At 37.7% G+C, this 25,964-nt stretch overlaps 1 pseudogene; it reads left to right on the forward strand.

Annotated features, from left to right (window-relative positions):
- Nucleotides 1–2,843: 2,843 nt before the first annotated feature.
- The window catches only part of LOC132160244 (slit homolog 1 protein-like), a 42,781-nt pseudogene continuing 19,660 nt past the window's right edge, over nucleotides 2,844–25,964 (forward strand).

Raw genomic sequence — 25,964 nt, forward strand, 5'->3', positions numbered from 1 at the left:
TTTGATTCCCTCGACTGATTCATTGATTTTTCCTTTTTTCTCTCTTTTTAACGCCAAATGTAGCCTTTCTAAATCTATATTTTAAGCCTGCAGTGTTGAAAAAGGGGTGGGTGGGTGATTAACTTGTTTAAAAACTGAAAATATTAAATAAAATGTCTTTCACATCAGTAAAAAAGCATGCAAGCTTTCAAGTGTAAAATGGCTTGTTATCGGTGGACCTTGCATTATACAAATTCAGATACATCTTCACAATGATCAGCGATTGCTGAGGTGTTTAAGCTAAGAAGAGCAGCTAAACTCCTGAAGTTCTTCACGTTTAGATGTGGGTGCTATTAACATTATGGCAGTTTTTAATTGGGATGTTTAATATAATTGTATGTTTTTGTACAGATGGTACGCATGGAGATTGGGATGTTGTTAAAAGATGTGATTCTTTCAAATTGGGGAAATCCTTGGTTTAGTTTTTAAATCCAAAGTTTTATATTTTCCTTTTTCATGTTACAGTACCTAGAACTGGATTTTTTTTTAACATCTTTTTGTATTTGATCTGTGAAACAGTTGTTTTTGTACTTGATCTGCTGTACTACAACGAGCGCTTCTGTGTATTTAATTTTTTTATTTTTTTGGTATTAAAACCTTCCCCAGCTGACCTGCTTGTCTCTTGTTGATCTGTGTGTGTGTGTGTGTGTGTGTGTGTGTGTGTGTGTGTGTGTGCTGACTGATGGTTGTGTTGACGGTCAGTAGTTTGCGCGGATGACCACTAGAGGGCATTCTGGTTGTAGACTGGTCATGACTTTTTATATTCCGTTATGAAAATGTAGACTGGTCTTTTATGTATGGGAAAAGTAAGACTGATGACCACTTGGCAACTGCTAGTAAGTTTTGTATAGTATTTGTGTAGTATTTTACTCTTTACTAAACTAGGTTTAGAAAGGGTAATGTTAATTGTATTAAGATGTGGGAAGAGTGAGAGAGAAAACATTTCGCATTTTAGGTCAGGATTGCCGCCTTATCAGCCTATATTGTCTTAAATAGCGTCTTTAATAACATGGGATTTTGACATTTTTCATCTTGGTGTTTGTAAAATATTGCAAGATGTAACTTTTTTGTGTGTGTGTGTGAAAAAATTGCAGTTTTGGACATAAAATAATAATATATATATTGAGTGTTATATATATATATATATATATATATTTTTTTTTTATTATTATTTTATGTCCCAAAAAAAAAAAAAAAAAAAATATATATATATATATATATATATATAAGGTGTGTGTGTGTGTGTTATAATGATATTTATATAGTAAATATAGTTAATTTATAATTCATAGAGGGTAAATATGTTTTAATTAAATATATAATATAAGTATTATATAAATTATATTTTATACACACACACACACACATATAAATATATATATATATATATATATATATATATACAAGTGCATATAAAAAAAACTAGGATATCAGGAAAAAGTTTTCTGTAACTCATTTCAAAAAGTACAACTTTCATATATTCTAGATTCATTGCAGTTTAAGAAAAAGAAAAACATTTCAAATGTTTTTTTTTTTTTTTTTTTTGATAATTAGAGCTTACAGCTCATAAAAAAGGTCATAAATCCAGTCTCCGAAAATATTAGAATATTTACATTTGAGCTTCATTAAAGGAGCTATGTGGAGGTTTTTACTTAAATGTATGAGCCAACCATGATGTAAAAAGAAGAATGACACCTTGACTGTCCACCACGGTTGCCTCTATCAGCCTGTAGGCTCAATTGTGTGTGGAGGAGTTGGGCCCGAATTGGCGCGAAAATTCACAAAATCAGACACCCATGGACACTCCTCGTAAGTAAAAAAAAAAAAAAAAAAAAAGAGCGTGCGCACTGAGAAAGAGCATGAGACTGGCTGCAGTTCCTCTAACGGCCACTGGTGTCAGTAACGGTTAGAAATTTCAGAACCTTCGCAATGCTCCTTTAAATGACCGTCCCTACAGTATAAATTCCAGGTGTCTTTTGAAACCACAATAGTGAGTTCGCAATAGTCCAGAAGACGATCATCAACACCCTCCACAAAGACGGTAAGTCACAGAAGCTCATTACTGAAAGGGCTGGCTGTTTACAGAGTGCTGTATCAAAGCATATTAAATGCAAAGTTGACGAAGATAGAAATTGGGTAGAAAAAGGTGCACAAGCAACATGAATGGATGACCGCAAGTTTGAAAATAGTATCAAGCAAAGCTGATTCAAACACTCGGGAGAGCTTAATTTATTTTATTAATTTAAAAACATAAAATTGGCCAATATTTAATCACTAATTAATACACTTAAATTTGCATTTATTTATTTGTGTCTTTTTGCACAGCCTAGTTTATTTTCATGTTCCATGGTTTGATTGGGTAATTTGCCTTTATGGCATGAACTGAGAAATGTCCATGTTACACCAAATAAATGATTAAACCGGCGTATTTCCTAAGAGTTTACAGTATGTGCTTAGTACAGACTTTCTGTTTACAAAATTATTTTATAAATATTATTTCAAGATTATAAAAAATGCCTACAGTATGTTTTTTGTAAATAAAACAGTCTACAATTTTCCCCTAAACATATACTTCTGCAAAGTCATACTTGCATGCACATAAATGCTCAGTTATTGTGTTTTTACATCCTCCTCTTCCTCCCTCGTCCTCCTCCAGACCCCAGTCAGAGAGTGTTATTACCCAGAGCAGGACCGTGGGCATCTGCAGGACTCCCATTACTGTCACTCTCTGTGTGTGTGTGTGTGTGTTTGTGTGACCGTTAGAAACCGTCGGAGGGTGTAATATTGACTGGGAGGGATCAGAAGCTGTGATTTGTAGATCCTTTGATGTATGATTCCTATATGTGAATGAGAGAGGACGCATGTGGGAGATTGTACGAGTCTGTCTTCTTTTTTTTTCAGAGCCCTCCCTTAAGGGAAAGGAAGAAGAAAGAGAGAGTGAGAGAAAGGAACCCACTGTAGAAGACGAGCACTGCACAAAGACCAGACAAAAAAACAGCCTGGAGAGGAGAAAATAACAAGTGCTGTTATTCCTGAGGCTTTACTTTTACTCTGTGTTTTCCACATTTTGGTTGTTTTAAGAACCGATAACTGTCCTGTAGTTTATGTTTGGGCGTTTGCAGCTGCAGTAGAGGTTTTGGTCAGGACTGGCTGTCTGAACGCTGAGCTGATGCTTCCCAGCTGTGGTTTGAGGATCTGGGGTTTGCTGTGCGCCCTTCTCCTGGCAGGTCAGTCTGGAGCGTGTCCTCCTCACTGCTCCTGCACAGGCACCACTGTGGACTGCCATGGACTCGCCTTCAAAAACATGCCACAAAATATGCCAAAGAACACAGAACGACTGTGAGTATCGTCTGCTGATTGCACATGTGTCACCTTGTCACTTTAAAATATGTGCATGATTGTGCATCTGTGAATGGCATTAGTTGACACCTAATGCCTTTTTTGGCTGTAACATGATATATTTTATGAGCTTGAAACTTACAACTTGAATCTAGTTATATTTTTGATCTACCTTGCTCCAAATGGTGTATTTGGCAACTTCAGGAATGTTTTGAGTTAAAAAAAGTGAAAAACTACAGAAAATTATTTCATCTTGCTGCTTAGTTTTTTTCAAACAACTTTTATTTATTTATTTAATGATGGAAGTATGTGGGGCAAATAATTAAGAAGGGACAATATATCAGTCCCATATTGATTATCAGCAAATATTAGAGATTTTTATAGTTTGGGTGTCAGTTGATATTGGTAATATTTAATTTGACATTAACAAATCTAAACACGAATTTCCATTTTTCATACTGTACTTTATAATTTTGTGATAAAAATATAATTTCATTTAAAACATTTTTTAAATGTAACATATATAATTATATATATATATATAAACTTAAGTTTTTAATTTATTTAGACAAATGTATTTATGTACAGACATACAGATTTAATTCTGGCCATTCATGAGATATAACTGATATCGCTAATGAAAACCTCTAGCATAACAACCAGCTAGCAAAACATTCACTACTAGCATTAGAAAACACTTCAACTAACCTTTAGAAACATGTGTAATTGTTGCATTTAAGGGTTAAGTTAGGTCATCTGCTCACATGGAGTAAGTCATTGGTCTATGGGCAATTCTCAATATTCAAGGATGTTTATGATGCTAATTTTGGCAAATATATATGTATATATAAAACTTGGACTCAATTCGCAAAATTTCTAAATATATAATAATAACTAATAATAATAATACTTAACCTCACACATATTGGCAAGGATGATTTCACTGGCCTGAAGCACCTCCGAATTTTGTGAGCATTATTAATATATCTCTTCACATCAATCGTATGTTTGTTGGACTTTGTAATCTAGAAAGATTCTGACATTTAAATACACATTTATATATGCCACAACAACAGCAATGAAGCAGACAAGAGCACATTTTAGCATGTGAACAACAATTAACAAGCCAACAGTTTTATTGTATTTTAATTACAGTGTGTATGCTATTAGAGGTTGGAATGAGTGGCCGTTCTTCACACTCGCTATTCTCCACTTTGTGTTGAATGCTGGTTAATTTTTAACTTTCAATGTGCATTACTCTATCAATCTATACAGGCAGATCATGGATAACCAGATCGTCACTATTGACAGAGGAGCCTTCAATGATCTGAAGGAGTTAGACAGACTGTGAGTTTAGAGATAGATATTAGTTCTTTCTATATATTATACAGTATTCTGTTTTGAAGTCATTAATCCTATAAAACCTAAAAAATAAGTTTTTTTTGTACAAAATTTAGACAAAATCTAAAAACACAAGTCTCTCTATCTCTGTCTGTATATATAACAATGGGTGACAGGGTTGAAAATATCTTAATTAAGCTAGTTTGGGCAAAATGTTGTCTTGTAGTTTACCATAAATTAAGAAAATATTTGTTAGGTACTTTTCTTAAATAACTTTACAATAACAATTACTATGGTAACAGTGTTGACTAAAAATTACGTAACTAATTAGAAACTGGCACAAAATTATTTCCTTGAAAGCTACAGCATGTTGGGACTGTTAGAAAGTATATAATATTTGACGGATCAGGCTCTCATGGCTCATATTGAATTATATGAGAATTGAGCTAATTCTTGAGGAGAAAAAAAACTTCATTCTGACTGAGCAAAATATGCAATTTGGTGCAAATGCTGATATTTATATGGACAAAAAGAAAGATGAATTTCTGATAGCTTGTTATGTAATTCAACGAAGTCTTGACATAACATTATAGAAATGCATAAAATGCATGTAAATATCTGTCTAAGGTGACTTAGTTTCATATAAAAAATAATACAGTAAGATTTATAGGTTTAATATAATATTTAAAGCATTTAACCCTCAGATTCTGTCTGAATTTACTGCATTTTAATATCTGGGTTCCCAGAGTCCCCAAAGCTGGATGTGTAAAATTTATCATAGTCATTTTGAAATTAACCTTCACTTGCCCTTTTGCATGTTTTAATATGTTCCATAACCTGATAAAAAAAAAATTTCACAAAAGATTTCACAAAAGAATCATGTACGATTTAGCACTGTACCTGGAATCCAATATAGTGACATAGTTTTTCTTTGGGGTCAGTTTGACTTCAAATTAATTGCATTTATGCATGTTTTATATAATTTTCTTATGTCTATGTACTCCCCTCGGGCATCTCATCTGAATGGGCAACAGGGTTGAAAATATCTAAATTAAGCTAGTTTGAGTTGAATTGTTGGCTTGTGTTTTACCACAAATTAAGGAAATATTAGAATTTTAATGACTTTACAATAGCAATCATTTTAGTAACAGGGTTGACAAATACAGGCAAAATTACAATTTGTGTAATTAGCTACAAACTGGCACAAAAATAAAAATGTATTTAAAAGCTATAGCATGTAGGGACAATTAGTAAGTTATCTTCAAACTGGGTTTAATAGTGAGCCATATGTCTTTGTGATTCTTTCAGGCGTCTCAACCGAAACCGTTTCCAGCAGCTCCCAGAGATCCTGTTCCTGAAAAATCCCACTCTCTCCAGACTGTGAGTGACTGTTTACTTATCATAAACATCAGAGGTGCTTGTTGAGATGAAACCACTCATTACCAGGCAAAAACATGACAATAACATTAGCTTCTGGGTAATTTATCCAGCTTCTACCAATTAATTTGGGCTAAAAAAACCTTGCTTAGCGACTTTCTATACAATCACATTTTAATAAATGCCTAGGTTAGTTAACTGTGTATGTATTAAGTGTAATTTTTTTAAATTGAGATTTATACATCATCTGAAAGCTGAATAAATAAGCTTTCCATTGATGTACGTATGGTTTGTTAGGATAGGACTGAGATACAACTATTTCAAAATCTGAAATCTGAGGGTGCAAAAAATCTAAATATTGAGAAAATCACCTTTAAGGTTGTCCAAATGAAGTACTTAGTAATGCATATTACTAATCAGAAAATCAAGTTTTGATTTATTTATGGTAGGAAATGTACAAAATATCTTCATGGAACATGATATTTACTTAAAGAGGTCATATGATGTTGCCAAAAAGAAAATTATTTTGTGTATTTGGTGTAAGTAAAAAAAAAAAAAACATTATTTTCCACATACTGTACATTATTGTTTCTCTGCTATGCCACAGGTTTCTGAAATGCATTGATATTTACAAAGCTCATCATTTCGAAAAGCAAGGTGTGCTCTGATTGGCCAGCTATTCAGTGCATTGTGATTGGCCGAATACCTCAAGAGTGTGACGGAAAAGTTACGCCCCTTTCTATACTGTGATATACTGTGATGCCATGTGTCCCGGAGCGCAGAGATAAAAACATTAAAACCCATTATAAACGAGACATTTCTTGCATCCAATGGGGACATAATTACGGATTTTAATGACAATTGCAGCGGTTTTCAATTCCAGTCCTTACAAACCCAATCTCTGCATATTTTGCATGTCTCTCTTTGTTAACACACCTTATTCAGATAATCAGCTCGTTAGAAGTGAGCTCCGTGCATGAACTGTGTTCCAATTGACATGGTCCCTACATAGTGTTCATTGATCCCTACTCCCTGAGCAGGGGAAATCTGTTGAAGTTTACTTCACTTCGGAACGCATTGCACAGCGTCTTCACACACAGACAAGTGTGATATCATATACCTCTGTAAACAAATACAATTTAAATTCACTCAATGCAGGAATGGAACATACAGTATACACTCACCTAAAGGATTATTAGGAACACCATACTAATACTGTGTTTGACTCCCTTTCGCCTTCAGAACTGCCTTAATTCTACGTGTTATTGATTCAACAAGGTGCTGAAAGCATTCTTTATAAATGTTGGCCCATATTGATGGGATAGCATCTTGCAGTTGATGGAAATTTGTGGGTTGCACATCCAGGGCACGAAGCTCCCGTTCCACCACATCCCAAAGATGCTCTATTGGGTTGAGATCTGGTGACTGTGGGGGCCATTTTAGTTAAGTGAACTCATTGTCATGTTCAAGAAACCAATTTGAAATGATTCGAGCTTTGTGACATGGTGCATTATCCTGCTGTAAGTAGCCATCAGAGGATGGTACATGGTGGTCATAAAGGGATGGACATGGTCAGAAACAATGCTCAGGAAGGCCGTGGCATTTAAACGATGCCCAATTGGCACTAAGGGGCCTAAAGTGTGCCAAGAAAACATCCCCCACACCATTACACCACCACCACCAGCCTGCACAGTGGTAACAAGGTATGATGGATCCATGTTCTCATTATGTTTACTCCAAATTCTGACTCTACCATCTGAACGTCTCAACAGAAAACGAGACTCATCAGACCAGGCAACATTTTTCCAGTTTTCAACTGTCCAATTTTGGTGAGCTCGTGCAAACTGTAGCCTCTTTTTCCTATTTGTAGTGGAGATGAGTGGTACCCGGTGGGGTCTTCTGCTGTTGTAGCCCATCCGCCTCAAGGTTGTGCGTGTTGTGGCTTCACAAATGCTTTGCTGCATACCTTGGTTGGAACGAGTGGTTATTTCAGTCAAAGTTGCTCTTCTATCAGCTTGAATCAGTCGGCCCATTCTCCTCTGACCTCTAGCATCAACAAGGCATTTTCGCCCACAGGACTGCCGCATACTGGATGTTTTTTCCCTTTTCACACCATTCTTTGTAAACCCTAGAAATGGTTGTGCATGAAAATCCCTGTAACAGAGCAGATTGTGAAATACTCAGACTGGCCCGTCTGGCACCAACAACCATACCACGCTCAAAATTGCTTAAATCACCTTTCTTTCCCATTCTGACATTCAGTTTGGAGTTTAGGAGATTGTCTTGACCAGGACCACACCACTAAATGCATTCAAGCAACTGCCATGTGATTGGTTGATTAGATAATTGCATTGAGAAATTTAACAGGTGTTCCTAATAATCCTTTAGGTGAGTGTACGTTCGCTTTAAACTGGAATCATGGCGGAATATCCTGTGATGTCCACTTCGCAGGGGACTTACATTCGAATAGAACAAACATCTGAAGTGATAAGAGAAACATAGAAAATGTGCAGAACAGGGGGCACGAGGATTGGAATTTATTTATACTGTCTTTTTACATGTTCAAACAGCATCTCCACGACATGGCGGTGGCGACAATAGCGAGAATAAAAGTTACGCCTTCTTCCTTTGCGTGAACATTTGGGTGGCGTTATACAAATCTTTCCACATTGTGACACAGACATGTGGGGGCTTGTTAGAATGAGCTGTTTCAGGTAGGCGTGGTTGACTCTTAAATTTTATAATGAATATCTCTTTGGATTTGAGACTTTTTTCTTTGCAACTTTACAGAAATCGCATCATATGACCCCTTTAATATTCTAATGATTTTTGTCATAAAAGGAAAATTGATAATTTTGACCCATACAATGTATTTTTGACTATTGCTACAAATAAACCTGCGCAACTTAAAGGGTTAGTTCACCCAAAATTGAAAATTAGGCTGTGTTTTACTCACCCCCGAGGCATGCTAGGTGTGTATGACTTTCTTCTTTCAGAAGAATCTATTCTGAGTTATATTAAAAATTATCCTGGCTAATCTATGCTCTATCATTGGAGTTGCAGTCAGCGGGTGGTGCAGTGTTTCAGTATAAAAGAAGTTAAATAAAAAGTGCCCATCCATAAAAAGAAACAAAATTGTCTCACACGGCTACGGCGGGTGTACAAAGGCCTCCTGTAGCGAATTGATGCGTTTTTGTAAGAAAAATATCCATATTCAAAACATAATAATCACTTAAATTTCCCCTAGCCTGTATATGGTCCCCAAGTTTCTAGAAATTTTAATCGGTGTAAATCGAGATTTTGCTATCTTTCTCTGCCGTTGAGAAAATGGAAGCTCAAACGGGCTGATCTTGAATATCCTCTTTGTGACGTTGCAAGGAGAAATGTTACCTCCCCTTTCTCTGCTTTGCCCGCCCAAATATTTACATATAATTCAGTCGCAATGTCAGGACAGGCGTTACAAACAGACTTTTATGATATGGATTCGACAGCACCGGCACAAACAGTGAGTAACAGTGTTCATTAATGCCTGATCTGTGATTTCTGATGTGTAGTTAATCATTCAAGTTCACACAGACTTTCTTTCTAAATCGTTTAATACTGTTTATGCATCAGTGAATCAAGCCAGTGACTATACGATCAACTTCACGTTGTTTCTCTTAGTAGCATGAAACAAATCTGTTTTTTAAATTGTGATTTAACTACAGAGAGCGATCGAAGAACGCTCCCCTTTTTTCGGAGCTGTCACACATCGCGAGTATATCTGCACACTTGCCCAAACTGCCGTTACAATGAATGACGCTGTTATGCTGCACAACGGAGCTCTTACTGTATTCATGTGTTTGCTGTTAGTTGTGGTGAAAGCATTTTGTGAGAGAAAACGTGTTGCAATAATGACGAGATCACTGCATTCACGCGATAAACAGACTCTGTCTATTCAATACTCATCACTGCAGCCTTTCATGTGATGGGAAAAGATCAAAAAAATAATTATATAATCAACAAATCCATGATTCGTTAATCTCGACAGCTGTAATAGTAAATATATTATATATATTTGAGAGGGGTTCCACATGTAATACACATTTCAAATGTAAAGATGTCAGCCAATCACAACAGTTGTCGTTTCCTCGGAGTCTCACAGCAGACACGCCCCTTCAAACAGAGCATTCAAGCCAGAGGGCAAATATCAGGATATAAAAATGCTTTTTATTTCTAAATTTTAAATGTAAAAATCATACTAACAATATAAGTACACCTAAGGAAACATTAAAAAGCATTTAAAGAAAAGGAAATAATCCATGTCATGGGACCTTTAAAACTAGCTTGCACTCACTGTTGTAAACGAAAGTAGTTCCGGCCGGATGACATATGAGTACGGCTTTGTGCATGTGCCGCTCAGAAGTGTTGCATGCGGAATCGTAATGGAGAGATCAAAACAAAACAATGGTCACTTATTGGAAATTCAAAGTGAGGATTTGTAAAAAAGATTGTCAGAGGATTTCGATATAAGCCAAGAGGAGATTGGTTTTCCTTTGCTGAAGTAAGGAAGATTTGCTTCCTTTGCTCCTATAAACAAATGTTGTCTTTCACAAGATTCACCAGTGCATGCGCAACTCTGACCCCATACGTCATCAGCCCGGAGCTGCTTCCGTGTACAACTGTTGGCGCAAGTTATATTAAAGTGATTATTACATTTTGAATATGGATATTATTCATACAAATATGCATCAATTCAATACAGGAGGCCTTTATTCACCCCCCGGAGCCTTTTTTTTATGGATTGGTGCTTTTTATTTCATGTCTTTAGGACCGAAGCAATGCAACACCCACTGACTGCAATGATAGAGCTTGAAAGATCAAAGACAATTTTTAATATAACTCTGACTGGATTCATCTGAAAGAAGCCATATACACCTAGGATTCCTCGGGGGTGAGTAAAACACAGCCTAATTTTCTTTTTGGGTGAAGTAACCCTTTAAAATTGTTTTTATGTTCCAGGGTCACATATACTGTTGGTAAACTCTGGCCTGTCAGGGACAATCAAGAAAAAAAAAACATCATTGGGTATATTTATGTGGTTTTCATTTATTATGCTATGCTTATGCACGTATCCCATTGTTAGCTTTGCTAACGTGCTCACAAATGCAACTGGAATCAACCTTTATGAAAAAGAAAAACACTGTAGAATACTTCAAAAATGAAAAAATTTAAATGATGCAATTAACATTACTTTCATGCAAACTGACTATGTTTTTAGACACTTAATTGCATGCTAATTACAGTTTATATACATCTTCATAGGCATTTTTTGGGAAACATGAAAAAAAAAAATACAACAGCGTCTGGCTAATTTGCCTAGCTTCTACCAATGAATTTGCGTCAAAACACCTTTTATGTGCTTGTGTAGTGTCTTCCTGGACATTCATGTGTTTGTAAGAGCTTAGGTTAGTTAGCTGTGGTTAGTCAAAGAGTTTTTATCGTTGATTAAAGATACAGTTAGTGAAGTCTGCACTGTTGGGGGCAGTGGGTCAAAAAGGAAACTATGTAGGAATTTGTGGGAGTATGGAAAGAGGCACAATGGGTGCAAACATATAGTTAAGGACAGCTTGTTATTTGGTTGTTTGTTAATGCCATTTCACATGTTGTCTCATTAAGAAGTTGCCATATGGATGTGATGCATTCAGTCAATCTGCCTGCGAACACCCCCTACCACCCACACATGCCTTTAAGGAAAGATTAAGATTATTATAAATGAAATTCATAAGGTTTTTCCTTTAGAGACACTCATTTTGGTAACCTCAGGAATATTGGTTTATGATAATGAGGGTCATGTGGTTAATGTGTGTTCCTTTCTTGCTCTATGTTTGAATTTTGTGGCGAACAATTGAACAAAGCAAGATCTAGTTCATTAAAAGTAATAGTCTCCTAATACTCAAAAATTCATTAGGCTAGCTTTGTTAATTGGTACCATGGTGGCGTTCTCCATGCACAGTTAATTAACACATTTAATTAAGAGAGAAAATAAGAGAGGTGATTGCTAATTATGATTGGTATGTAGATTTTTCCTCAACTCTGTCACTGTGGGTAGAACATTTTTTCACTTGCTCTAACCGGGTGAGAACTTAGCTAAGAATGTGTACGTTACGAACCAATGACAGAAAAGACTAATTATTCTTCAGCATTCACACTATTCCTATCTTTTCTCTTCAGGAACGTTCAGAAACTGACTTTATTTGACAGGATACTGTAGCGTGAATAGCTTAACTCCAAAAGCAAGACAGCTGCCTTTAAAGATAGCATTTTATGGACTATAAGTTCACTCCTAATACGAAGTCTGTTCTAAATCTTAGGAATTTGTTCTAAGAAATCTCATTTAGGACAAAATCATAAATATCATCATTCTTTGTAAGTAAGAAAATCCCATAAATGTATTGCATTAAGCTCAGTCCAACAAAAATACAGGATAGCGTATGATAATGCGGGAATTCCATTATAAATATAGTTATAGCTCTTTCAGTATATTTATGTATTGATTAAAAGTAGTTGACTATTTTTAGCTATATTTTTGTGTGCTATGTTTATGATTTTATGTCATTAGTGTATCCCATTGTTAGCTTGCAAAACTAACCAAACTCAGTTGGAATCAACTTGTGAATATTTTTACTTTAACATATTATTTAAACGAGTGATTATTATGTAAATAATATACTTAAAAATATATCTAAGTGTGAAATGAATGTAACAAATGAAAATGTATTGTAGTTTTAAATTATGTGCAATAAGTACTTTTTTGACCCAATTATATTGGCTTTAGGTAGATTTTTTTATGTACAGTAATTTCACTATTATATCATGCTTTTATCTTATTATCTAATATGACATTCAAAGCTTTTCTTTCAAGAATTTAATCTTAATGAAAATATACTTTAATGTAAATTCTATTGAAACTTGTGAAATTTGTGTATTTAAATATATTTGTTATTACACATTTTTAATGATGAAGTTGCTATTTAGTAAATGTAAAATACATTAACTTTAAGGGCCCTATTTTAATGATCTGAAACGCAAGTATCAAGCGCAAAGCGCAAGTAACTTTGTGGGCGGGTCTTTGGCGCTGTTGCTATTATGCCGGCGGAATAAATGACTCTTGCGCCCGACGCAAGTTTCAAAGAGGCATGTCTGAAGTAGCTTCATTATTCAGAGGTGTGGTTTGGGCGTAACATGAAATAAACCAATCAGAGCTTCATATATCCTTCCCTTTAAGACGAGACGCGCATATTTCATAGCGGATCGATATTTTAACGGCGGATCTTCCAAGGCGCGCGCCAGGTGCAGGTGCAGAGCTGAGGAGACAGATGTTCTCGTCTGGCCATAAAACACAGGTGACATTGTATGGGGATAGGAGAAACACAACCTAATAAGCTTTGGTTTAACAGGCATATAATAATTTTGTAAATGTGTAATCTAGATTAAAATGCCTATTTTTCAAAGAGTCCTGGCCGAGAATTGACAGCATTTACAGATTGAAACAACAGCAAATCAATGATTCTTCTTCGCGTGACAGAATAATATATTTAAAATGCCAATATGTTATTCCACTCAAATGGAACTGCGTACATAAATGCCATTTTTCCCAATTCGGTTCTTGCAAGTGAAACGAGAGTAAAACAATTATCAGAACAGAGGGAATATTCACAAAACCATTTTTAAGACAACCTAAATAAAAAGGCAACAATCCCAGAATAGTTTTTATAAATATTTCGATAAAAAATAAATTTTCCTTCTAAAATACAAAAATGACCAGGATAAATTATTATACAATTTATAATTAAGAGTTAAAGGCTTACAATCGGATTTAAATCTTAAAGCATCCAGAGAAGAAAGAAGTAGATAGGAATATAATTCATAATGCACGCACACACGCTACACTATGGCCATTGCGCGCTTAAAATAGCATCTGATAACATGCGCATTGCGCCATTGACTTTAGACCAGGTTTTTTTGGTTAGTTGCGCAAACGTTTTATTGAACTGCAAGATAGCATCAGGGACTATTTGCGCCGGATCACGCCTTCTTTTTTGCGCCGACCCGCCCAGGGAGCGCGAGTTCAATCTGTAGTTTGACAACGTGCGTCTGTGGAGGGAAAAGTCCGCTTTGCGCCGGTGCAAAATAGGAATGATACTTGCGTCAGTGTACAAAGTCAATTGCGCTGGGTGCAAGATAGGGCCCTAAATGTAATATTGTAACATTATAATCAAGTACTTTACATGTGCTTTAGTATGTTCGTAAACACATCAAAATAAGCGGACTTAAAAACATGACAAATTATTAAAACATAATTATTTAAAATGTATTTTAAAGTAAAACATTTAATTAGAAATTTTTCTTTAAATGTTATTAGTAACATAGTCATGAAAATGTCTCTCTTCAAGTATACTTAAGTGGCCTGTTATTTCATTAATAATATATATATATATAAGTATTATTATTGTTATTGTTATATATTTAGAAATTTAGCGAATTGAGTCCAAGTTTTATATATATATATATATATATATATATATATATATATATATATATATATATATATTTGCCAAAATTAGCATCATAAACATCCTTGAATATTGAGAATTTTTTTGCCCATAGACCAATGACTTACTCCATGTGAGCAGATGACCTAACTTAACCCTTAAATGCAACAATTACACATGTTTCTAAAGGTTAGTTGAAGTGTTTTCTAATGCTAGTAGTGAATGTTTTGCTAGCTGGTTGTTATGCTAGAGGGGTTTTGTGCTTTACAGCTTGCAAAGATCTGTTACTTAAAAAAATGTCTTAAAGGAGTCATTGCACCGAATGATTGTTGTACATGGTAACAAAATTTTCATTTTACAGTGCAAAGCCAATTTTCATGTGCTTTCAAGAACTTTTCTTTGTAAGCTTTTCTTGAAAAATTATGGGAGTAATTGCACAATTAACCACTTCTTACAGTTCATTGGCCGGTCACACAAAATGTGCTTGAGTTAGACGTTTGTCTAGTTGTAGCGCAAGTGGTGACATGAGGAACTATTTATGACAGTCTATAGAATTATTGAAATGTAATGCACACCTGAGGTGTAAATATCATGCTTCTGTAAGTACCTTAAAGACCCTTAGGATAGCATGCTAATCAGCTAGCATAATGGTAAGCCATTCCCCTGAGTATTCATCTTAAAAAACATAAGCTAATAAAAAAATAGCAAATAAGAAATGTAAAATTCTGTATCTTTGGTTATGTACAATATGTGTAACAATTTAAAAGGCACAGTGATAGACACAAATTAGATTTTTTTCCCCATTCTCTTCACTCTTTCAGTCATTTCCACTCTATTTACTGTTTATTCACTGTCTTTGAGCTTCTGATGAATTCGTTTTGCCTGTGTTAACATTTAATATACCTTAGTAAACAGTGCATCAAACACAAAAAGATGAATGTACAAAAAGAAAGATGACAGCTAACAAAAGGAAACCAGTGTGGCTAGTTACAGTCTCTCAGATCCCATAAATTGTTGCTCTTTTTTTCCACTCAGGTCTTTATTGTCCTCTTCTTCTTCATCTTTTGGTTGTGATATTTAAACAATATTTTTAATAAGAAAATAATTTAGAAAATAATTTTTAGAAAATGTTGGCATTTTACCCAACCAGTTGAACTCAACTGAACACTTACCTAACCCAGAGGAAAGTTTTGCTTCTCTCAGGATGCAATTGATATATACAGTACAAATAGAGAGCAATTTCACTCCTGAATCCAATGAGAAATGTTGAGTTCATACTCATATCTCTGAATTTGGTGCATTAATACGTGAGATTACTGGGGTCTTTTTCTCAGATAATTACCTGAGTGGACCTGTAACCAGTGGCCAGCATTCACAGGTAATAAGCTGTTAAGTAGAAAATAATATGTGGGAATGACTGCTCTCTAGAGCAGAAATAATTGCTTACATTTACATGAGTGTCAAATTAATCTAATTAATTCTAGAATGAATATACAATTAAAGTGTGTCACAGAGTATATATGTGGGTCAAATATGAGCAATTTGGTGCATTTTACTTCATAAATCTGTATTATTCTGTAATAAATAATGGATCTTATATGTGTAAAACAATATTTTTTGTGAGCATTTTCTTAATTTAAATGTGATATCATGATACTTAACTAATATAAAATTGATTACATATTTTAGATGAACATTTTATGAAAGAATTACCCATGGAATGCATTAAATATCATAGAAATTTTATTTTATTTTGACCTACATATGCATTCCATTAATAATGATACAAACTAAGATCAGAGACTTTTTTGGAATGTGAGGTGAAAAAGTCCTCTTTATCCATATTTGCAGTGAAAAAACACAAGAAGCAATTGAACGCACAATTGTCACGGTTGGTAAACCGTGATCTCTGGGTTTTGCACTTTGTGGGTGAAGTCTGTGTGTTATGCGTCTGCACTGATTAGTTTGTGGGCGTCTCCATTAATTGTCATCAGCAGCTGCTGTCACTCATTACCCTCTCTATATAATGGCTTGTCTCACGTCTTGTATTTGTGAGAGCGTTGTTTCATGTTGGTTAACCGTGCTTTGCTTTCTGTTGTGTTCTGCGTTTGGATGTCCGTGTCTTCCCCCGGAACCTCGTCCACTCTTCGCAACCACAACTTAACTTCGGCTCGATTCCCAGCAGTTCCTGTGCCACCCTCTCCTGCTGCCAACTCGCCATCTGGATTCATCACCTCCTTCCTCCATCTCGGACTGTATCTTCTTCCCAGCGTTGTTTTTGTTCCAGTTTGTTTGGTTATTGTCTCTCATTAAAACTTTGTTCATACTCGCACTTGTTTCCAGCTTCTCCTTCACCCGGTCGTCACAGAACGCTCTCACCATCATGGAAGCAGCGAGCACCACTTCCTTGTCTGACTTCATCCTTCACAGCATCAATCGAATGGATCAGCAGCAGGAGAGCATCGCAAACACCGGCGATGCTCTTCCGGCGCCAGAGAATTATTCCGGTGAGCCAAATTTCTGCAAGACTTTCCTTAATAAGTGTTCCATGCACTTTGCTTTACAGCCCCGCACCTTCGTGACCGAGGAGTCGAAGGTTGCATTTACCCTGACTTTACTATCTGGCAAAGCCGCCTTATGGGGGACGGCGATGTGGGAGAACAAACATCCGTGTTGCGCCTCGTTCCACACCCTCTCGGAGGAGATGAAGCGGGTCTTTGATAGATCCGCGGCCGGCAGGGAAGCCACCCACCAGCTCTCAGAACTGCAACAAGGTAGATCTTCGGTCACGGACTATTCCATCCAGTTCCGTACCCTGGCGGCCGCGTGCCAGTGGAACGAGGTGGCACAGTGGGATCGATTCCTGCATGGGCTGGCCGACCGTGTACAGAAGGAGATCTATCTCTTCGAGCTGCCCCCTACACTCAACGGACTAATCGACCTGGCTCTTCGAGTTGATGCCCGGATTAACCGTCTGGGTAGACAGACCAGTCCTACACGCCATCCCATCTCTCCGGAAAGGGGCCGCTCGAGTTGAGAGAACACGGTCGGTCCCGTCGACGACCACGAACCCATGCAGGTGGGTAGAGCTCGGCTTGTCCCGGAGGGAGAGAGAGCGGCGGAGGTCCCAAGGATTGTGTTTATACTGCGGAGGCTCAGGACATCCCATCTATTCCTGCCCGGTAAAAGAGCCAGCCCAGTAGTAAAAATGAGGCTACTATCGGGTGGGATCTCCGCTGGGAAGTCCTCAACTACATAATCGACTCTCCTTCCGGTGAAACTGCGGTGGGAGAATCACATTCATTACTGTCACGCCCTTCTGGACTCTGGAGCCGAAGGTAATTTCATCGACTCACTCCTTGCACGTCACCTGAACATTCCTGTCCTGCCTGTGTCTCTTCCCATCCATGTCACCGCACTCAACGGCCAGGAACTGCCACACGTCACCCGCTATACTGAACCCATCACTCTGTTCACATCAGGCAATCATTGTGAAACCATATCCTTTTTTCTCATGGACTCCCCCATAGCTCCCACTGTTTTAGGTCACCCCTGGTTAATCAAATATAATCCACGAGTGGATTGGGGTTCCAACACTGTCACATTGTGGAGTGAAAGTTGTCATGAGTCTTGTCTGGTTTCTGCTTGTCCTGTTGTGCCTGTTTCTGTCTTTCAGAAGGAGAACATGGTATTATCAAACGTGCCCGCAGAGTACCTGGACCTGAAGGAGGTGCTCAGTAAGTCCCGTGCTGCTTCTCTTCCTCCGCATCGTCCCTACGACTGTGCTATAGACTTAGTGCCAGGTAAGTCTCCGCCAAAAGGCAAACTATACTCTCTTTCTATTCCGGAGAGGGAGGCCATGGAGAAATACATTTCTGATTCCTTGGCATCGAGGTTCATCCGCCCTTCCTCTTCTCCAGCGGGGGCGGGATTCTTTTTTGTGGGTAAAAAGGATGGTTCTCTACGACCTTGTATTGACTACCAAGAGCTGAACAACATTACGATAAAGAACACCTATCCTTTGCCACTTATGTCTTCAGCTTTTGAGAGGTTACAGGGAGCATCCGTATTCACAAAATGGGATTTACGTAATGCTTATCATTTGGTCCGCATCAGGAAGGGGGATGAATTGAAAACCGCCTTTAATAACCCTAGAGGGCACTTTGAATACTTGGTGATGCCGTTCGGGCTCTCCAACTCAGCAGGGATTTTCCAAGCACTCGTTAACCCTCTGAAGTCGATTAACGCGGATACGCGTTTTGAGTCATTTTCTCCTGATAACCCCGAAAATAACTTAAATTACACTTTCAGTTTTAATCATACAGATAAGAGCAATACATCAATCGAATCTGTAAAGGGTCTACTTTTTTTTGGATACAGACATAATAACAACAAACTTTGTGCACTTATAAAATAAAGATAACAAACAAGGTGTGCTGTCTGCAGCCTTTGTCTGCGCTGATCTTTATTTACAAACATGTCATTAAAATGAACTGTAACTCCGTGAATACTCAACGAAGAGACATGAGAGAGATATCTATAGAAAGCTTGACATGTCTACTTTTAAACTAAACAAGTGCCGCTGAAAACAGATATTCTGTGATAAAGTAATCCATATGAAAACAACGCAATGTCTGTTTTTCATGTCTCCCTTCATTATATCTAATGTGACCACGCCCCCGCGCTGAACGCGCTATTCAGATTCAAACTGAAGCGCGCGGCTTGAATACGCCCATAACAGAAGAAAAGCAGCGAGACTGTTCTTCAAGTTTTTATTTTACTGTTTGCTTCGCGATGAGAGGAATAAGACATAATTCACCCCAAAAAGATGTCATGTGGTTGAGGATTTGAGAAATGGATTTCCTCAGAAAAAAAGAATGAAGCACTTTATTCAGCAGAGATCATAAACATGAGTAAGTCTCTTTTTATTTATTTATATACTTGTACTAGTTTTTACATAACGTGTAAACATTTTACTAGTTAGACTTTTTCCAAAGACTTTTTCCAAACTATAATTCCTGACTAAATATAATCAAGTGAAACATTATGAAGTTTCAATAACAATATACAATACTATACCATTCAAAAGCTTGATGTAAATAATATAAATGTAACAAATAAATAACTGTAGGCTAACAAATGTAAAAACAATGCTGTTCTTTCAATTTATTCCCCCTAAAAAATATTCTCAGCTCTTTTCAACATTAATAATAATAATGATAATAATAACAACAATAAATGTTTTTTTTTGTAGAAAATAAGATTGTTAAAAGGATTTCTGAAGGATTGTGTGACTGGAGTATTGATGCCAAAAAATTTGTTTGAAAGTTAGCTTTGATTGTTCCTGATAAACTGTTAAACTGCTCCCCCAAGTGTATATTAAAGTATGTTGTGGGATAATTAAATATATTCTAAATAAACTACAAACATAAAATTATATACATTTATTTTGTTCTCACTTTCTTTTTTGTAACTCCTTCCTCTCAGTGGCACAGATGAACGAGAGGCTCATTATGCAGCTCATTATGCAGCTCATTATGCAGGCCTTTGTCTTCTAAGGTGTAAATCACAATGATATTTATGATAGTTGACGCCTACTCGCATATGACTTTTACCAACAAAAAGTGTCTTAGAAAATGTAAATCAATATATTGTTTTCTGTAAGTGGGTAAACAAGATGATTTTCACATACCGTAATTTAGAAAGAAAAATTCTAGGCTACAAGCTCCAGTTTTCAAAAGTACCGGGAACCAATGTTCTCTATGTGGTTTTTTTGCCTCTTTCAAGTGTTTTAAAATTTTTAGTTTTTCACTAACCACGCATAATATTTTTTTCTCAAAAACACAATCATGTACATACATGCATTTTACATATTATTATAGCCCAGTTTGTGCTGTTTACTGTGAGATTAGACTTTACCCATTCAGATATTTATAAGAAACTGAAAAAAGCACAAAAAACTTCTCCAGGCCCCAAAAATACCCTTAGACTCCAGACGGTTAATGACGTGTTGAGAGATATGGTAGATCAGTTTATATACGTTTACCTGGATGACATACTGATTTTTTCTTTGTCTCTCCAGGAACACATTCAACACGTCAGATGATCGCTCCAGAGATTACTTGAGAATGGGCTTTTTGTCAAGGCGGAGAAATGCGTATTCCATGCACAGTCTGTTCCCTTCCTAGGGTATATCATCTCGTCCGAGGGAATACGTATGGGCCCTGACAAGGTTAAGGCTGTGATAGATTGGCCATCTCCAGATTCCCGTAAGGCCCTACAGCGGTTTCTGGGGTTCGCTGGCGTTTTATTCGCAATTTCAGCCAACTAGCCTCACCTCTGACGGCCTTGACCTCTCCCAGTACTCTGTTCAGGTGGTCGGACGCAGCCGAGACTGCGTTCACTAACCTCAAGAGCCGCTTTGTTTCGGCTCCCATCCTTGTGGCCCCTGACCCCACACGGCAGTTCGTGGTGGAGGTCGACGCATCAGAGGTGGGGGTAGGAGCAGTGCTGTCCCAACGTGCTGCCTCGGACGATAAGGTACATCCATGCACGTTTTTTCTCCCATTGTTTATCTCCTGCTGAACGCAATTATGACATTGGTAACAGAGAATTGTTGGCCGTCAAATTAGCTTCAGAGGACTGGCATCATTGGTTGGAAGGCTCAGGGGTACCCCTTACGAAAAATAACCATGGTTTTATTATAGTAAAACTGTAGTAACCCATGGTTTTTTGGCGTGTTGACTACCATTTGTATAACCACAGATTTACTACAAATACCATGGTTAAACTACGGTTAATATAGCAAAACCATGGTTAATTTGTGGTTACCATGGTTAAACTATAGTAACCATGTTTTTTTTTGTTTTATTTGTAGTAAAACCATGGTTAATTTTCGTAAGGGACTTTTCATTGTTTGGACCGATCATAAGAATTTAGAGTACATTAGAACTGCCAAAAGACTCAATTCCAGGCAGGCTCGGTGGGCACTTTTTTTTGGTCGTTTTGATTTTACTCTATCGTACTGCCCGGGTTCCAAAAATGTCAAACCCCGACTCTTTATCATGTCTTTTTGATCCCTCCGCCCGCCCGGTGACTCCCGAGTGTATTTTACCTGAGAAAGTAGTTGTCTCAGCACTCATATGGGAGGTCGAGTCGAAGGTCAAGACGGCCTTAGAAGGGGTAATGCCTCTGCCGGTTGTCCACCGAATCGTTTATTTGTGCCGGATGTGTTAAGGTCCGAAGTCATTCAGTGGGGTCACTGCTCTAACGTTGCTTGTCATCCAGGGATAAGTCGAACTAATGGGTTAGTTAAACAACGATTCTGGTGGCCACTTATGGCTCGTGATGTCCACGATTTTGTTTTGGCTCGCTCAGTTTGTGCCAGTGGTAAGTCATCTAACCGACCTCCTGATGGGCTGCTTCAACCGCTGTCTGTCCCTTCGAGACCCTGGTCCTCTAATGGCATGATGGTCGTTTTGACCGTAGTGGACCGGTTCTCGAAGGCGGCACATTTCATTCCTTTGCCCAAATTACCGACAGCCAAGGAGAGTCACTGTCCTAGATCACGTCTTTCGGCTTCATGGCCTCCCGGTAGACGTGGTTTCTGACAGGGGATCTCAATTTATATCCAAATTTTGGAAAGAATTTCGTAAGCTGCTAGGAGCGTCGGTTAGCCTGTCTTCAGGTTATCATCCCCAGAGTAACAGGGAGTCTGAGTGAGCCAACCAAGATTTAGAGAGGACGTTGCGATGTTTGGTCTCCAAGAATCCTTCTTCCTGGAGCACACAACTCTCTATGGTGGATTACACTCGCAATTCGTTACCAGTGTCAGCCACGGGCCTTTCTCCGTTTCAGTGCAGCTTAGGTTACCAGCCACCAGTTTTTCCCAGTCTGGAATCTGAAGTCGTGGTCCCCTCTGCTCACGCGTTTGTCCAGAGGTCCTACCGCACCTGGACCAGAGCCCGCGAGACTCTGCTCCGGGCGAGGGAGCGCAAAAAGTGTGGCTTTCTACCATTAACATTCCTCTGCGATCCGTATCTAACAAGTTAGCTCCCAAATTTATTGGCCCGTTTACTATCACCAAGATCATTAGTGCGGTGAAAGTCCACCTCAAACTACCTCCAGCGTACAGGAGGATACATCCCGCCTTTTATGTGTCCAAAATGAAACCCGTGTTTTATGCACGTATTAATCCATCTACTCCGGTTCCCCCACCGCCACGTCTCGTAGATGGGGAACCGACATATTCGGTTAATCGTATTCTGGACTCGAGACGGAGGGGACGAGGATTCCAGTACCTGGTGGACAGGGAGGGTTACAGTCCGGAGGAGAGAAGTTGGGTACCTGCTAGGGACATATTGGATCACTCCCTTATTGATGAATACAATCAGCAGGTAGGCCCTTCTGGAAACTCCAGGAGGCGTTCTTAGGGGGGGGGGGGTGATTTACTGTCACGGTTGGTAAACCGTGATCTCTGGGTTTTGCACTTTGTGGGTGAAGTCTGTGTGTTACGCGTCTGCACTGATTAGTTTGTGGGCGTCTCCGTTAATTGTCATCAGCAGCAGCTGTCACTCATTACCCTCTCTATATAATGGCTTGTCTCACGTCTTGTGTTTGTGAGAGCGTTTTTTCATGTTGGTTAACCGTGCTTTGCTTTCTGTTGTGTTCTGCGTTTGGATGTCTGTGTCTTCCCCCGGAACCTCGTCCACTCTTCAAAACCACGTCAAGCATCACAACTTACCTTCGGCTCGATTCCCCGCAGTTCCTGTGCCACCCTCTCCTGCTGCCAACTCACCACCGCCATCTGAATTCATCACCTCCTTCCTCCAACTTGGACTGTATCTTCTTTCCCAGCCTTGTTTGTGTTCCAGTTTGTTTGGTTATTGTCTCTCATTAAAACTTTGTTCATACTCGCACTTGTTTCAGCTTCTCCTTCACCCAGTCGTCACAGAAATCCATTTTAGACCCACATTCACATTTCAGAGTTAAACATCTGGAGGTTTTGTGTTCATTTATACACTTAGTAACAGAAAAACTGACTCCTTAGTATTTGTTAAAAAATATTCAGCATTTTCTTTTCTTACTCCATTTCACAATTGATTAGATTTCTTATTATGTGTCTGATTCATTGTACTGGCTCAGTGTCCGGACTTCTACTGGAAATAGTGCCTTATCAAATGCCACTAATGATACAGCTAATGCTCAGTGTCTGCTGTTAGCTTTTAGCTTTTTACTGCATTTAAACTCCTTAAACTAAGAAAATGAGCTTTAATTTGCTGAACTCTTTGGTCATCCTGAAGGAACATAAAAGGCCTTTATCAAACGGCGACTGTATCTTGAACCAATTGTGGGGAACTTAACAACAGTTTGCAATTGCTGCAAAAATCACTTGCATTAGGAAAAGGTCACCGATTGCTTCCACATGGAGAGAAAACAGATTAAATGACATTTAGGAATCCAGATGTTCTTTTATTAAATGTCAATTTCCTGCTGAACAGCACTGAGCATGTCTAGATATGAAATATAGATGCATTTCAAAACTATGAAAGTGGGATTGTGTGACGCTTATTTAATCACCAATTTGGAAATATTATTCATGCAGGGACATTTTTTTAATGGTTAAAGGTCATAGTAGAACAGTTTTGACATCTCAAGAATGTCTCAAATTGTGTTCAGATTTGCCGAGATTGACTAGAAATAAGATAGAAATATGAGGAGTTTGTTTCTTCATCAGATTTGGAGGAATGTAGCATTGCATCACTTGCTCATTAGTGGATCATCTGCAGTGAATAAGTGCTGTCAGAAACAGCCAAAACAGCTGATAAAAACATCACAATAATCCACAAGTAATCCACACCACTCCAGACCATCAGTTTATGGCAAAAATTGCATGATTGTAAGAAACAAATCCATCATTAAGATGTTTTAACCATTGCTTCCAGCTAAAACAGGAGTCCTCTATCTATAATATTGCTTCCTCCAGTGAAAACGTCTTCTAGTATGAATTACGTGTGAAATAGTGCCAGAGTAAGCATCGTTTTCAAGTGAAAACAGTCCAAAACTGTTCCAAACAAGTGTGTTGTATTTTGATTTGACTGACGACAGGGTTCCACTGGAGGAAGCATTATTATGGATTTTGGTGAAGTGACGGTTTGAAATGAAAAACATCCCAATGATGGACCTGTTTCCACAAACAAGCAAGCCGATTTTCACTTCACAAGACATTAACTGATGGACTGGAGTGATGGGGATTATTTTGATGTTTTTATCAGCTGTTTGGACTCTCATTCTGATGGCACCCATTCACTGCAGAGGATCAAATGATGCAATGCTACATTTCTCCAAATTTGATGAAGAAACAAACTCATCGAAATCTTGGATGGACTCTATGGGTCTTCCAAATTAAAATAGCAATAAAAGTTGCATCTTGTCTTGGTGATTATTTGTATTTATTTATTTTATTATTATTATTATTATTTTTATGTTTTCTAAACTAAACTTGTATTTCAGTTCTATTTTGCATGAATAATAATTTATTCAACTCAAGTAGACCTTTTACAAACTCTTTTAATTAGGGACTTAAGTGAAAATGCTATCCAAATGATACAAAGAAGAGCATTTAGAGGAGCCACAGACATCAAGAACTTGTGAGTTAAAATTCACATAACTTTATTTATCTATAAATGTTTAAGTTCCCCAATAACATGATTTAAATGTAACCTTTAAATGATCAAAATGTCTTGTGTGCCACAGTGTTTTGTGTTGATCTCAGACAGCTGGATAAGAACCACATCAGCTGCATTGAGGATGGAGCGTTTCAGGCCATGGGAGTCTTGGAGGTCCTTTATGTATTGACTTTATGTGCTACAGATAAAGAAAATTTGTGTGTGTGTTTTTTTTATTATAAAAATGTTGGTTTGCACATATTTCAGATTATATAGAGATTATATATTCTTGATAATTCTCCTCCATAGGACACTAAACAACAACAATATCATCACCATCCTCATTTCCATCTTTAACCACATGCCCAAGTTATGTACCTTGTGAGTCCAGAGCTCTTTTCCCGCATTCCTCCTCACACAGAAGTATGAGACTTGACAATAGTCATACTTGCAAAGTCCGTTTTCATCAGTTTTCTGCTTTTGTTTTCATAGCCGGCTGCACTATTAACAGTCTGCGGTGTGACTGTCATTTGTCATGGCTGTCTCAGTGGCTCAGACAGAGAGCGACGCTGGGACTTTACACTCTTTAAACTTACACCAACCTACACGGCCTCCACCTGGACGACCTTCAGAAGAAATTCACATGCTGCGGTAAACCTGGTCTCTG

Source organism: Carassius carassius, chromosome 16 (genome assembly GCF_963082965.1).
Source record: "Carassius carassius chromosome 16, fCarCar2.1, whole genome shotgun sequence".
NCBI classification, from domain to species: Eukaryota; Metazoa; Chordata; class Actinopteri; order Cypriniformes; family Cyprinidae; genus Carassius; species Carassius carassius.